Source organism: Ascaphus truei, chromosome 20, assembly GCF_040206685.1.
Source record: "Ascaphus truei isolate aAscTru1 chromosome 20, aAscTru1.hap1, whole genome shotgun sequence".
Classification (NCBI taxonomy): domain Eukaryota; kingdom Metazoa; phylum Chordata; class Amphibia; order Anura; family Ascaphidae; genus Ascaphus; species Ascaphus truei.
Window position 1 is genome coordinate 18,678,882 of NC_134502.1, and position 13,792 is coordinate 18,692,673.

Sequence of the window (13,792 nt, forward strand, 5' to 3'; positions counted from 1 at the left end):
ATCGCTGACCCGCAGAGCTGACACTCTATATACAGACACTACGCAGGGGATGGACTCGCTGACCTGCAGAGCTGACACTCTATATACAGACACTACGCAGGGGATGGACTCGCTGACCTGCAGAGCTGACACTCTATATACAGACACTACACAGGGGATGGAATCGCTGACCCGCAGAGCTGACACTCTATATACAGACACTATGCAGAGGATGGAATCGACACTACGCAGAGGATGGAATCGCTGACCTGCAGAGCTGACACTCTATATACAGACACTACGCAGGGGATGGACTCGCTGACCTGCAGAGCTGACACTCTATATACAGACACTACGCAGGGGATGGACTCGCTGACCTGCAGAGCTGACACTCTATATACAGACACTACGCAGGGTATGGAATCGCTGACCTGCAGAGCTGACACTCTATATACAGACACTACGCAGAGGATGGAATTGCTGACCTGCAGAGCTGACACTCTATATACAGACACTACGCAGAGGATGGAATCGCTGACCTGCAGAGCTGACACTCTATATACAGACACTACGCAGGGGATGGACTCGCTGACCTGCAGAGCTGACACTCTATATACAGACACTACGCAGGGTATGGAATCGCTGACCTGCAGAGCTGACACTCTATATACAGACACTATGCAGAGGATGGAATCGCTGACCTGCAGAGCTGACACTCTATATACAGACACTATGCAGAGGATGGAATCGCTGACCTGCAGAACTGACACTATATACAGACACTATGCAGAGGATGGAATCGCTGACCTGCAGAACTGACACTCTATATACAGACACTACGCAGAGGATGGAATCGCTGACCTGCAGAGCTGACACTCTATATACAGACACTACGCAGAGGATGGAATCGCTGACCTGCAGAGCTGACACTCTATATACAGACACTATGCAGAGGATGGAATCGACACTACGCAGAGGATGGCATCGCTGACCTGCAGAGCTGACACTCTATATACAGACACTACGCAGGGGATGGACTCGCTGACCTGCAGAGCTGACACTCTATATACAGACACTACACAGGGGATGGAATCGCTGACCCGCAGAGCTGACACTCTATATACAGACACTACGCAGGGGATGGACTCGCTGACCTGCAGAGCTGACACTCTATATACAGACACTACGCAGGGGATGGACTCGCTGACCTGCAGAGCTGACACTCTATATACAGACACTACACAGGGGATGGAATCGCTGACCCGCAGAGCTGACACTCTATATACAGACACTATGCAGAGGATGGAATCGACACTACGCAGAGGATGGAATCGCTGACCTGCAGAGCTGACACTCTATATACAGACACTACGCAGGGGATGGACTCGCTGACCTGCAGAGCTGACACTCTATATACAGACACTACGCAGGGGATGGACTCGCTGACCTGCAGAGCTGACACTCTATATACAGACACTACGCAGGGTATGGAATCGCTGACCTGCAGAGCTGACACTCTATATACAGACACTACGCAGAGGATGGAATTGCTGACCTGCAGAGCTGACACTCTATATACAGACACTACGCAGAGGATGGAATCGCTGACCTGCAGAGCTGACACTCTATATACAGACACTACGCAGGGGATGGACTCGCTGACCTGCAGAGCTGACACTCTATATACAGACACTACGCAGGGTATGGAATCGCTGACCTGCAGAGCTGACACTCTATATACAGACACTACGCAGGGGATGGAATCGCTGACCTGCAGAGCTGACACTCTATATACAGACACTACGCAGGGGATGGAATCGCTGACCTGCAGAGCTGACACTCTATATACAGACACTACGCAGGGGATGGAATCGCTGACCTGCAGAGCTGACACTCTATATACAGACACTATGCAGAGGATGGAATCGCTGACCTGCAGAGCTGACACTCTATATACAGACACTATGCAGAGGATGGAATCGCTGACCTGTAGAGCTGACACTCTATATACAGACACTATGCAGAGGATGGAATCGCTGACCTGCAGAGCTGACACTCTATATACAGACACTATGCAGAGGATGGAATCGCTGACCTGCAGAACTGACACTATATACAGACACTATGCAGAGGATGGAATCGCTGACCTGCAGAGCTGACACTCTATATACAGACACTACGCAGAGGATGGAATGAGCTGATCTGCAGAGCTGACACTCTATATACAGACACTATGCAGAGGATGGAATCGCTGACCTGCAGAGCTGACACTCTATATACAGACACTATGCAGAGGATGGAATCGCTGACCTGCAGAACTGACACTATATACAGACACTATGCAGAGGATGGAATCGCTGACCTGCAGAACTGACACTCTATATACAGACACTACGCAGAGGATGGAATCGCTGACCTGCAGAGCTGACACTCTATATACAGACACTACGCAGAGGATGGAATCGCTGACCTGCAGAGCTGACACTCTATATACAGACACTATGCAGAGGATGGAATCGACACTACGCAGAGGATGGAATCGCTGACCTGCAGAGCTGACACTCTATATACAGACACTACGCAGGGGATGGACTCGCTGACCTGCAGAGCTGACACTCTATATACAGACACTACACAGGGGATGGAATCGCTGACCCGCAGAGCTGACACTCTATATACAGACACTACGCAGGGGATGGACTCGCTGACCTGCAGAGCTGACACTCTATATACAGACACTACGCAGGGGATGGACTCGCTGACCTGCAGAGCTGACACTCTATATACAGACACTACACAGGGGATGGAATCGCTGACCCGCAGAGCTGACACTCTATATACAGACACTATGCAGAGGATGGAATCGACACTACGCAGAGGATGGAATCGCTGACCTGCAGAGCTGACACTCTATATACAGACACTACGCAGGGGATGGACTCGCTGACCTGCAGAGCTGACACTCTATATACAGACACTACGCAGGGGATGGACTCGCTGACCTGCAGAGCTGACACTCTATATACAGACACTACGCAGAGGATGGAATCGCTGACCTGCAGAGCTGACACTCTATATACAGACACTACGCAGGGGATGGACTCGCTGACCTGCAGAGCTGACACTCTATATACAGACACTACGCAGGGTATGGAATCGCTGACCTGCAGAGCTGACACTCTATATACAGACACTACGCAGGGGATGGAATCGCTGACCATGCAGAGCTGACACTCTATATACAGACACTACGCAGGGGATGGAATCGCTGACCTGCAGAGCTGACACTCTATATACAGACACTACGCAGGGGATGGAATCGCTGACCTGCAGAGCTGACACTCTATATACAGACACTATGCAGAGGATGGAATCGCTGACCTGCAGAGCTGACACTCTATATACAGACACTATGCAGAGGATGGAATCGCTGACCTGTAGAGCTGACACTCTATATACAGACACTATGCAGAGGATGGAATCGCTGACCTGCAGAGCTGACACTCTATATACAGACACTATGCAGAGGATGGAATCGCTGACCTGCAGAACTGACACTATATACAGACACTATGCAGAGGATGGAATCGCTGACCTGCAGAGCTGACACTCTATATACAGACACTACGCAGAGGATGGAATGAGCTGATCTGCAGAGCTGACACTCTATATACAGACACTATGCAGAGGATGGAATCGCTGACCTGCAGAGCTGACACTCTATATACAGACACTATGCAGAGGATGGAATCGCTGACCTGCAGAACTGACACTATATACAGACACTATGCAGAGGATGGAATCGCTGACCTGCAGAACTGACACTCTATATACAGACACTACGCAGAGGATGGAATCGCTGACCTGCAGAGCTGACACTCTATATACAGACACTACGCAGAGGATGGAATCGCTGACCTGCAGAGCTGACACTCTATATACAGACACTATGCAGAGGATGGAATCGACACTACGCAGAGGATGGAATCGCTGACCTGCAGAGCTGACACTCTATATACAGACACTACGCAGGGGATGGACTCGCTGACCTGCAGAGCTGACACTCTATATACAGACACTACACAGGGGATGGAATCGCTGACCCGCAGAGCTGACACTCTATATACAGACACTACACAGGGGATGGACTCGCTGACCTGCAGAGCTGACACTCTATATACAGACACTACGCAGGGGATGGACTCGCTGACCTGCAGAGCTGACACTCTATATACAGACACTACACAGGGGATGGAATCGCTGACCCGCAGAGCTGACACTCTATATACAGACACTATGCAGAGGATGGAATCGACACTACGCAGAGGATGGAATCGCTGACCTGCAGAGCTGACACTCTATATACAGACACTACGCAGGGGATGGACTCGCTGACCTGCAGAGCTGACACTCTATATACAGACACTACGCAGGGGATGGACTCGCTGACCTGCAGAGCTGACACTCTATATACAGACACTACGCAGGGTATGGAATCGCTGACCTGCAGAGCTGACACTCTATATACAGACACTACGCAGAGGATGGAATTGCTGACCTGCAGAGCTGACACTCTATATACAGACACTACGCAGAGGATGGAATCGCTGACCTGCAGAGCTGACACTCTATATACAGACACTACGCAGGGGATGGACTCGCTGACCTGCAGAGCTGACACTCTATATACAGACACTACGCAGGGTATGGAATCGCTGACCTGCAGAGCTGACACTCTATATACAGACACTACGCAGGGGATGGAATCGCTGACCTGCAGAGCTGACACTCTATATACAGACACTACGCAGGGGATGGAATCGCTGACCTGCAGAGCTGACACTCTATATACAGACACTACGCAGGGGATGGAATCGCTGACCTGCAGAGCTGACACTCTATATACAGACACTATGCAGAGGATGGAATCGCTGACCTGCAGAGCTGACACTCTATATACAGACACTATGCAGAGGATGGAATCGCTGACCTGTAGAGCTGACACTCTATATACAGACACTATGCAGAGGATGGAATCGCTGACCTGCAGAGCTGACACTCTATATACAGACACTATGCAGAGGATGGAATCGCTGACCTGCAGAACTGACACTATATACAGACACTATGCAGAGGATGGAATCGCTGACCTGCAGAGCTGACACTCTATATACAGACACTACGCAGAGGATGGAATGAGCTGATCTGCAGAGCTGACACTCTATATACAGACACTATGCAGAGGATGGAATCGCTGACCTGCAGAGCTGACACTCTATATACAGACACTATGCAGAGGATGGAATCGCTGACCTGCAGAACTGACACTATATACAGACACTATGCAGAGGATGGAATCGCTGACCTGCAGAACTGACACTCTATATACAGACACTACGCAGAGGATGGAATCGCTGACCTGCAGAGCTGACACTCTATATACAGACACTACGCAGAGGATGGAATCGCTGACCTGCAGAGCTGACACTCTATATACAGACACTATGCAGAGGATGGAATCGACACTACGCAGAGGATGGAATCGCTGACCTGCAGAGCTGACACTCTATATACAGACACTACGCAGGGGATGGACTCGCTGACCTGCAGAGCTGACACTCTATATACAGACACTACACAGGGGATGGAATCGCTGACCCGCAGAGCTGACACTCTATATACAGACACTACGCAGGGGATGGACTCGCTGACCTGCAGAGCTGACACTCTATATACAGACACTACGCAGGGGATGGACTCGCTGACCTGCAGAGCTGACACTCTATATACAGACACTACACAGGGGATGGAATCGCTGACCCGCAGAGCTGACACTCTATATACAGACACTATGCAGAGGATGGAATCGACACTACACAGAGGATGGAATCGCTGACCTGCAGAGCTGACACTCTATATACAGACACTACGCAGGGGATGGACTCGCTGACCTGCAGAGCTGACACTCTATATACAGACACTACGCAGGGGATGGACTCGCTGACCTGCAGAGCTGACACTCTATATACAGACACTACGCAGGGTATGGAATCGCTGACCTGCAGAGCTGACACTCTATATACAGACACTACGCAGAGGATGGAATTGCTGAACTGCAGAGCTGACACTCTATATACAGACACTACGCAGAGGATGGAATCGCTGACCTGCAGAGCTGACACTCTATATACAGACACTACGCAGGGGATGGACTCGCTGACCTGCAGAGCTGACACTCTATATACAGACACTACGCAGGGTATGGAATCGCTGACCTGCAGAGCTGACACTCTATATACAGACACTACGCAGGGGATGGAATCGCTGACCTGCAGAGCTGACACTCTATATACAGACACTACGCAGAGGATGGAATCGCTGACCTGCAGAGCTGACACTCTATATACAGACACTATGCAGAGGATGGAATCGACACTACGCAGAGGATGGAATCGCTGACCTGCAGAGCTGACACTCTATATACAGACACTACGCAGGGGATGGACTCGCTGACCTGCAGAGCTGACACTCTATATACAGACACTACACAGGGGATGGAATCGCTGACCCGCAGAGCTGACACTCTATATACAGACACTACGCAGGGGATGGACTCGCTGACCTGCAGAGCTGACACTCTATATACAGACACTACGCAGGGGATGGACTCGCTGACCTGCAGAGCTGACACTCTATATACAGACACTATGCAGAGGATGGAATCGACACTACACAGAGGATGGAATCGCTGACCTGCAGAGCTGACACTCTATATACAGACACTACGCAGGGGATGGACTCGCTGACCTGCAGAGCTGACACTCTATATACAGACACTACGCAGGGGATGGACTCGCTGACCTGCAGAGCTGACACTCTATATACAGACACTACGCAGGGTATGGAATCGCTGACCTGCAGAGCTGACACTCTATATACAGACACTACGCAGAGGATGGAATTGCTGACCTGCAGAGCTGACACTCTATATACAGACACTACGCAGAGGATGGAATCGCTGACCTGCAGAGCTGACACTCTATATACAGACACTACGCAGGGGATGGACTCGCTGACCTGCAGAGCTGACACTCTATATACAGACACTACGCAGGGTATGGAATCGCTGACCTGCAGAGCTGACACTCTATATACAGACACTACGCAGGGGATGGAATCGCTGACCTGCAGAGCTGACACTCTATATACAGACACTACGCAGGGGATGGAATCGCTGACCTGCAGAGCTGACACTCTATATACAGACACTACGCAGGGGATGGAATCGCTGACCTGCAGAGCTGACACTCTATATACAGACACTATGCAGAGGATGGAATCGCTGACCTGCAGAGCTGACACTCTATATACAGACACTATGCAGAGGATGGAATCGCTGACCTGTAGAGCTGACACTCTATATACAGACACTATGCAGAGGATGGAATCGCTGACCTGCAGAGCTGACACTCTATATACAGACACTATGCAGAGGATGGAATCGCTGACCTGCAGAACTGACACTATATACAGACACTATGCAGAGGATGGAATCGCTGACCTGCAGAGCTGACACTCTATATACAGACACTACGCAGAGGATGGAATGAGCTGATCTGCAGAGCTGACACTCTATATACAGACACTATGCAGAGGATGGAATCGCTGACCTGCAGAGCTGACACTCTATATACAGACACTATGCAGAGGATGGAATCGCTGACCTGCAGAACTGACACTATATACAGACACTATGCAGAGGATGGAATCGCTGACCTGCAGAACTGACACTCTATATACAGACACTACGCAGAGGATGGAATCGCTGACCTGCAGAGCTGACACTCTATATACAGACACTACGCAGAGGATGGAATCGCTGACCTGCAGAGCTGACACTCTATATACAGACACTATGCAGAGGATGGAATCGACACTACGCAGAGGATGGAATCGCTGACCTGCAGAGCTGACACTCTATATACAGACACTACGCAGGGGATGGACTCGCTGACCTGCAGAGCTGACACTCTATATACAGACACTACACAGGGGATGGAATCGCTGACCCGCAGAGCTGACACTCTATATACAGACACTACGCAGGGGATGGACTCGCTGACCTGCAGAGCTGACACTCTATATACAGACACTACGCAGGGGATGGACTCGCTGACCTGCAGAGCTGACACTCTATATACAGACACTACACAGGGGATGGAATCGCTGACCCGCAGAGCTGACACTCTATATACAGACACTATGCAGAGGATGGAATCGACACTACGCAGAGGATGGAATCGCTGACCTGCAGAGCTGACACTCTATATACAGACACTACGCAGGGGATGGACTCGCTGACCTGCAGAGCTGACACTCTATATACAGACACTACGCAGGGGATGGACTCGCTGACCTGCAGAGCTGACACTCTATATACAGACACTACGCAGAGGATGGAATTGCTGACCTGCAGAGCTGACACTCTATATACAGACACTACGCAGAGGATGGAATCGCTGACCTGCAGAGCTGACACTCTATATACAGACACTACGCAGGGGATGGACTCGCTGACCTGCAGAGCTGACACTCTATATACAGACACTACGCAGGGTATGGAATCGCTGACCTGCAGAGCTGACACTCTATATACAGACACTACGCAGGGGATGGAATCGCTGACCTGCAGAGCTGACACTCTATATACAGACACTACGCAGGGGATCGAATCGCTGACCTGCAGAGCTGACACTCTATATACAGACACTATGCAGAGGATGGAATCGCTGACCTGTAGAGCTGACACTCTATATACAGACACTATGCAGAGGATGGAATCGCTGACCTGCAGAGCTGACACTCTATATACAGACACTATGCAGAGGATGGAATCGCTGACCTGCAGAACTGACACTATATACAGACACTATGCAGAGGATGGAATCGCTGACCTGCAGAGCTGACACTCTATATACAGACACTACGCAGAGGATGGAATGAGCTGATCTGCAGAGCTGACACTCTATATACAGACACTATGCAGAGGATGGAATCGCTGACCTGCAGAGCTGACACTCTATATACAGACACTATGCAGGGGATGGAATGAGCTGATCTGCAGAGCTGACACTCTATATACAGACACTATGCAGAGGATGGAATCGTTGACCTGCAGAGCTGACACTCTATATACAGACACTATGCAGAGGATGAAATCGTTGACCTGCAGAGCTGACACTCTATACAGACACTACGCAGGGGATGGAATCGCTGACCTGCAGAGCTGACACTCTATATACAGACTATGCAGAGGATGGAATCGCTGACCTGCAGAGCTGACACTCTATATACAGACACTACGCAGAGGATGGAATCGCTGACCTGCAGAGCTGACACTCTATATACAGACACTACGCAGAGGATGGAATCGCTGACCTGCAGAGCTGACACTCTATATACAGAAACTATGCAGAGGATGGAATCGCTGACCTGCAGAGCTGACACTCTATATACAGACACTATGCAGGGGATGGAATCGCTGACCTGCAGAACTGACACTATATACAGACACTATGCAGAGGATGGAATCGCTGACCTGCAGAGCTGACACTCTATATACAGACACTATGCAGAGGATGGAATCGCTGACCTGCAGAGCTGACACTCTATATACAGACACTATGCAGGGGATGGAATGAGCTGATCTGCAGAGCTGACACTCTATATACAGACACTACGCAGGGGATGGAATCTCTGACCTGCAGAGCTGGCACTCTATATATAGACACTATGCAGGGGATGGAATCGCTGACCTGCAGAGCTGACACTCTATCTACAGACACTATGCAGAGGATGGAATCGTTGACCTGCAGAGCTGACACTCTATATACAGACTACGCAGGGGATGGAATCGCTGACCTGCAGAGCTGACACTCTATATACAGACTATGCAGAGGATGGAATCGCTGATTAGCAGAGCTGACACTCTATATACAGACACTACGCAGAGGATGGAATCGCTGACCTGCAGAGCTGACACTCTATATACAGACACTACGCAGAGGATGGAATCGTTGACCTGCAGAGCTGACACTCTATATATAGACACTATGCAGGGGATGGAATCGTTGACCTGCAGAGCTGACACTCTATATACAGACTACGCAGGGGATGGAATCGCTGACCTGCAGAGCTGACACTCTATATACAGACTATGCAGAGGATGGAATCGCTGAACAGCAGAGCTGACACTCTATATACAGACACTACGCAGAGGATGGAATCGCTGACCTGCAGAGCTGACACTCTATATACAGAAACTATGCAGAGGATGGAATCGCTGACCTGCAGAGCTGACACTCTATATACAGACACTATGCAGGGGATGGAATCGCTGACCTGCAGAACTGACACTATATACAGACACTATGCAGAGGATGGAATCGCTGACCTGCAGAACTGACACTATATACAGACACTATGCAGAGGATGGAATCGCTGACCTGCAGAGCTGACACTCTATATACAGACACTATGCAGGGGATGGAATCGCTGACCTGCAGAACTGACACTATATACAGACACTATGCAGAGGATGGAATCGCTGACCTGCAGAACTGACACTATATACAGAGACTATGCAGAGGATGGAATCGCTGACCTGCAGAACTGACACTATATACAGACACTATGCAGGGGATGGAATCGCTGACCTGCAGAGCTGACACTCTATATACAGACACTATGCAGAGGATGGAATCGCTGACCTGCAGAACTGACACTCTATATACAGACACTACGCAGAGGATGGAATCGCTGACCTGCAGAACTGACACTATATACAGACACTATGCAGAGGATGGAATCGCTGACCTGCAGAGCTGACACTCTATATACAGACACTACGCAGAGGATGGAATCGCTGACCTGCAGAGCTGACACTCTATATACAGACACTATGCAGGGGATGGAATCGCTGACCTGCAGAGCTGACACTATATACAGACACTACGCAGGGGATGGAATCGCTGACCTGCAGAGCTGACACTATATACAGACACTATGCAGAGGATGGAATCTCTGACCTGCAGAGCTGACACTCCATATACAGACACTCCGCAGAGGATGGAATCGCTGACCTGCAGAGCTGACACTCTATATACAGACACTATGCAGAGGATGGAATCGCTGACCTGCAGAGCTGACCCTCTATATACAGACACTACGCAGAGGATGGAATTGCTGACCTGCAGAGCTGACACTCTATATACAGACACTACGCAGAGGATGGAATCGCTGACCTGCAGAACTGACACTCTATATACAGACACTACGCAGAGGATGGAATCGCTGACCTGCAGAACTGACACTCTATATACAGACACTAAGCGGGATGGAATCGCTGACCTGCAGAGCTGACACTCTATATATAGACACTATGCAGAGGATAGAATTGCTGACCTGCATAGCTGACACTCTATATACAGACACTATGCAGAGGATGGAATCGCTGATCTGCAGAGCTGACAATCTAAACAGTCCCCCCCCATCTCCCCCTTTGCAAAACGATTCTGCAGTGCAGAGCAATTGCCTCTGTCCCTTCCAGCAGTGTAGGGGGTTAAGGACAGGAGTGTGGGGGGGATGGGGGGGGTTGAATTCCAAAGGATCTCCTGTAATAAGATTAAACACCCCTCTCCCTCCTGCAAACACAAAGGGGGGGGGGGATAAAATCCACTGGCAGCAATACCCGGGCAAAGTCTGTGCAGAACCATTGCCCCAGACTAATCAAGCGGAAAAGTCCTGTTTCTTTGCTGAAAATAGCTCTGAATTGGCTCAACTTTTGCAGCCCGGAGACTTTAGTGGAGAAAGATAATAATAATAATAATAATAATAATAATAATAATAATAATAGCATGTTTTTGTATAGCACTGCTAGTTATACGCAGCGCTTTACAGAGACATTTTTCAGGCACAGGTCCCTGCCCCGTGGAGCTTACAATCTATGTTGTTGGTGCCTGAGGCACAGGGAGATAAAGTGACTTGCCCAAGGTCACAAGGAGCCAACACTGGGAATTGAACCAGGTTCCCCTGCTTCAAACTCAGTGCCAGTAAGTGTCTTTTACTCACTGAGCCGCTCCCTCCCAATGTCTTTCACTTCTCACATTATTCACGCTGCCTGTGTAATATTAAACTTGTTTAATATTAGTGGTGTTAGTGTTGTGAAGAGGACACGCACACACGTGTATGTGTGTGTATATATGTGTGTACTGCATATAGAGACATATCATTATATCTGTCTGCATGTCTTTATATAGCGCCATTAATGTACATTGCACGTCACAGCAGTAATACACGTCACAATCATATAAATACCAAATAATACAATTAACACATAAAGGGGAGAAGTGCTTCAGACATAAAAGTAACGTTTAGGAAAAGGTGTCCCTGCCCCGCAGAGCTTACAGTCTAATTGGTAGGTAGGAGGAACGTACAGAGACAGTAGGAGGGAGTTCCGGTAAGTGCGTCTGCAGGGGGCCAAGGTTTATGAATGAGGTGTATAGTATCAGCCACGGTGCTATTCATATGCTTCTTTAAGCAGTTGTGTTTTAAGGTGGGTCTTAAAGGTGGATAGAGAGGGGGCTAGTCGGGTATTGAAGGGAAGGGCATTCCAGAGGTGCGGGGCAGTCAGTGAGAAAGGTTTAAGGCAGGAGAGGGCTTTAGATACAAAGGGGGAAGAGAGAAGACATCCTTGAGCGGAACGCAAGAGTCGGGATGGTGCATAACGAGATATTAGGGCTGAGATGTAAGGAGGGGCAGAAGAGTGTAAAGCTTTAAAAGTGAGGAGGAGAATTGAGTGTTTGAAACAGGATTTTATAGGAAGCCAGGAGAGGGATGTCAGCAGGGGAGATATCTCTTTATATGCGTCTCCCGTGTTATTTATATATGGGTGTATCTATCTACTGTACTTATCTATCTATTAATTAGAGGCGGGCAAAAAAATAAATTCGACTCGCCTTTGCGTTTCCATATTTTTGCAAAAATTAGAACATTCTCAAATATTCAACGATCGACATTATTTTTGTGAAAAGATTGGTGAGCATTCAAATTTTGTGAAAATTCACTTTCTTGGTTTCCAATTCTCCGCCGGTAACATTTATTCATTTATTTTTTGGATTGAATTTTGCAATTTAAACATTTTGGTCAACTTTCCATTTTTTTCCCCTGGAAAATCTTTAAGTAGTCTTCGATTTCCGAAAGGTTTATTTATTGTTTGTTTTTATTACAATTTTTCTGTTATTCGCCCACATTTGAATAAAATGGAAAAACCTAAAAATTAATTAATTTTTTTCGAATATTTGAAAATACGCCACTTTTGCCGTAAATTGGAATTTTGGCAAAAACACTGAATCCATCTTTACTATTAATTTCTCTATCTTTATCTATCTGTCTATCTAACTATATCTACCCACTTGTGTGTATCTATACAGTATGTATGGGCAGTGGAGGATTTCCTATTAGGCCCGGGCCTATGGCAGCAAAATTTGGGTGCGGCAAAAATGTCCGCCCCTCATATACATTTGGCGCGCTCTCGGGCGTAGCGGGCCTGTTGGGAAGTCGCTTACATATATCGGACGCCTCCATGCTGTCTTCTTTCTGCCGTGCTCCTTTCGATTCACAGCGGCAAATGACGCCCGCGGACGTCACCAACGTGGCGTCACACGGCGTCTTGTTGCCGTGGCGACATGACGGCGCAGCTTCACGTGACGCCGCGTTACCATGGCAATGATCCGCCGCGTGACGTCACTGTGGT